This window comes from Cherax quadricarinatus, chromosome 75, assembly GCF_038502225.1.
Source record: "Cherax quadricarinatus isolate ZL_2023a chromosome 75, ASM3850222v1, whole genome shotgun sequence".
NCBI classification, from domain to species: domain Eukaryota; kingdom Metazoa; phylum Arthropoda; class Malacostraca; order Decapoda; family Parastacidae; genus Cherax; species Cherax quadricarinatus.
This window is the reverse complement of record NC_091366.1, coordinates 17,533,878-17,538,066: the sequence shown is the minus strand read 5'-3', so window position 1 is coordinate 17,538,066 and position 4,189 is coordinate 17,533,878.

Genomic DNA, 4,189 nt, shown 5'->3' with positions numbered 1-4,189 from the left:
CCCGGCCGGGATTGAACCCGCGGTCAGAGAGTCTCAAAACTCCAGACCGTCGTGTTAGCCACTAGACCAACTAGCCACGATAAGATTCATCCAACTAGGTATATTTCTACACCATAGGAAGGTTAGCACAGGCACCTCTGTGACCACAGAGGTGCCTGTGCTAACCTTCCTATGGTGTAGAAATATACCTAGTTGGATGAATCTTATTGTGGCTAGCTGGTCTAGTGGCTAACGAGATGGGCTGGAGTTTTGAGACTCTATGACCGCGGGTTCAATCCCAGCCGGGGGTATGGTAAACTTGAAATATTTTTTTAATTGTGCTAATGAATTTTTTCAGCTCACCAGCTGTCTCCCACCGAGGCAGGGTGACCCAAAAAGAAAGAAATTCCCCAAAAAGAAAATTCTTTCATCATTCAACACTTTCACCTCACTCACACACAATCACTGTCTTTGCAGAGATACCCAGATACAACAGTTTAGAAGCATATACAGGTACCATCCGACTTACGACCGAGTTCGGTTCTGACAAACCAATCGTAAGTCGAAATGGACGTAAGTCGAACCTTACCACTGAATATCAACATCACATTTTTGTAATGACTTTATTTTATTGTTTTATTTTGGTATTTCATTTTTTACTTTACTTTTTATGTTGTTAGTACTGTATTTTATACTGTAAGGTTTATGATAAACACTGTGTACAACACAAACAGTTGTTTATTTCCCAGAAATTTGGCATAGAAAACAAGGTCGTAAGTCGAATGGTCGTATGTCAAGCAGGTCGTGTCGGATGGTAGGTGTATAAAGATATATAGCATACCCCTACAAACTGCCAATATCCCAAACCCTTTCTTTAAAGTGCAGGCGTTGTACTTCCCATTTCCAGTACTCAAGTCCGGCTATATAAAAATAACCGGTTTCTCTGAATCCCTTCACTAAATATTACCCTGCTCACACTCCAACAGCTCGTCAGGTCCCAAAAACCATTCATCTCCATTCACTCCTATCTAACACACTCACACATGCTGGAAGTCCAAGCCTCTCACCCACAAAACCTCCTTAACCGCTCCCTCCAACCTTTCTGAGGACGACCCCTACCCTGCCTTCCTTCCCCTACAGATTTATACGCTCTCCAATTCATTCTACTTTGATCCATTCTCTCGAAATGACCAAACCACCCCAACAACCTCTTTTCAGCCCTCTGACTAATAATTTTAGTAACTCCACACCTAATTTCCACACTCCAAATTCTCTGCAGAATATTTACATCACACTTTGCCCTTAGACAAAAAATATGTACAAGAAATATACACACAACAAGACCAGGTAGAAGTTATTACTGAGGAGGACACACACAAATCTGTGCCCAGTAATAGCATTCACCTGGACAGCTGCGACGCATGGACTACCTAGATGAGAGTCCTCACTCACCTAGCTAGTTCACGAAGCACTGTGTAGTAATTTATACAGGAGAAGGGGTCACTATCCCTGTGCTCCCAGGATTTAGGTCACCTCTTACAACACTCGTGGCTTACTGATGAAGGATCTAGTGAAATTATGTAAATTAAAGAAGGTTCAGACTGACATCCCTAACTTCCAGCAGGGATATTCATCTGCTGTGTACAGCAGAATTGCATTTCTTCCTTCATGTTTCCTTCATATCACATTCACAGCAACAACATGCTGGTAAAGGGCTCTGGATCTGGTAAATTGGAGTCACCTTTCCCTATTCCAATCAATCCCATTACTATCCATTCCCCAAATGATCTGTGACATTAACAGTCCCAGCACTTAGTAGATTATATAATCCTAGACTTAATACATTCATTGGTCAACACTCATTTTCTGGCCAATGATATTACACCGATTTTAGGGTAAGTTTGTGGTGCTGATCCCAAATATATCATTGGTTTTGTTTGATTGGCTCTAGTTTTTAATAAATTTGGTATCACATTGAAAAACATAAAAGATGAGAAAAATACATTGATTAGGCAGGTCTAACTGACAAAATTGCGTTGAAATTATTTTATAGATCATGCAAAAGTCAAATCCTGTAATACATACTAGCACTTCATTCTATTTAATAACAGGTTAACATAGTAAGATAATTCAGATACCACTAATTCTGTATATGGAAACTTTATTTATATGATTTTCTTCTGTGTTGGTCATCAGCACAATCCCGTTGGAGGCTCCAGCAATAGTCTGCCATCATGTGTGTCTCGTCTGCCTTGATACCTTTCCTCCATCACCTTTATATCTTGCTGGAACCTCTCAACTTGTTCCTCACTGACCTCACCAAGATTATGTGTAAATCTATCAAGGTGGCTATGGAGAAAGTGTACTTTTGTGCTCATATTAGTACCTAAATTCTTAAAGCTTGTCAGCATGTTTTGCAGCAGTTCTTCATAATTCTCTGCTTTATGATTACCCGAGAAGTTCTTGACAACTGACACATAGCTGCACCATGCAGAAGCTTCAACACAATTCATACATTGTGTGAAATTAGAATCCTTGATAAGCTTTCAAATTTGAGGACCATTGAAGAGTCCAACTTTCAGTTTTTCCATACATAGTCTAGGAAATACTTTACAAATGTATTTGAAGCAATTGCCATCTTGGGCCAAGGTCTTAATGAATTGCTTCATCAGCTAATAATAATAATAATAATAATAATAATAATAATAATAATATCTTTATTTCTAAAAGTACAGTGGACCCCCGCATAACGATCACCTCCGAATGCGACCAATTATGTAAGTGTATTTATGTAAGTGCGTTTGTACGTGTGTGTTTGGGGGAATGGAATGGACTAATCTACTTCACAATATTCCTTATGGGAACAAATTCGGTCAGTACTGGCACCTGAACATACTTCTGGAGTGAAAAAATATCGTTAACCGGGGGTCCACTGTACATGTACAAAGTATACAGGCTTACTTGACATCAATGACATTCATATTCATGCACGTAAAGCGCCCGAAGATCTGGAATTAATTACCAGAACACACTAAAGGACCCCTGCTGCCATCAGATCAGTTTAAGACACTACTTAGAAATCTCCTCATCGCCCAAAATTAACCAGACATTTAAATTGTACTTAATACCTACCAGTTACTCAAAACCCACACAAAAAATTACTAATAATGTCTCAATTTCATTATATTGTGCTGAGGATTGCTCAACCATGTACTCATTACTTCAAAATTAGGATGTTCAAATTTCATTGTTTTGAATACTAAATTGTAATACTTAATATTGTAAATTTTTAAAATTGCTCTGTTGTAATACTGTAATTACTTCAAAATTAGAATGTTCAAATTTCATCGTTTTAAATACTCAATTGTAATACTTTATACATATTGTAAATTGTTTAAATTGTTCCATTATAATATTGTAATTTTATAAAATAATTCAAAACTGTAATTATTCTATACTAAACTTCCCTACTAGACTTATTAAAGCCCTATAGCATTACCTCTTAATACTCAATTATCTTGTACTCACTGCAACTCATCTAATGACCATTTAATCTGTTATTACCTTATTAATCTTAAGTTAATTTTAAGTTTGCCTGAAATGTTCTGCATACAAAGGGCTTTTAACATGTACACAACTATTATATTCCTTTGTACAACCATGTATTGTGTCAAAATAAATTTATTATTATTATTATATAGAAAGCCGCTTGTTACGCACAGCATTTTGGGCAAATTTGGTCAGCTTTGTCCCAGGATGCGACCGACACCAGCCCACTAACACCCAGGTATCCATTTTACACTGTTGGGTGAACAGGGACAGCAGATGTCTTACGGAAACACGTCCCTAGTGTTTTCTAGCCGTATTGGAGATTCGAAATCCGGACTTCAGTGTGCGAGCTGAGTGCGCTAGCAATCGATCTAATGTGGAGTGGTGGCAGAAAAAAGATATTATTATTATTATTAGCCAGACAACACACCCCACCACTCTTTAAAAGCATGAACTTACTTAATATACGTAATATACACACTTATTATTGTGCCTACTTTATATACAGAACATTAACCCGTAAACGGTCCAATCAGATCTACGTTCACATGAACTTACTTAATATACATAATACATAATACATAATACATACATAATACATAATACATACATAATACATACATAATATACATAATACATATACTTAATATACATAATATAC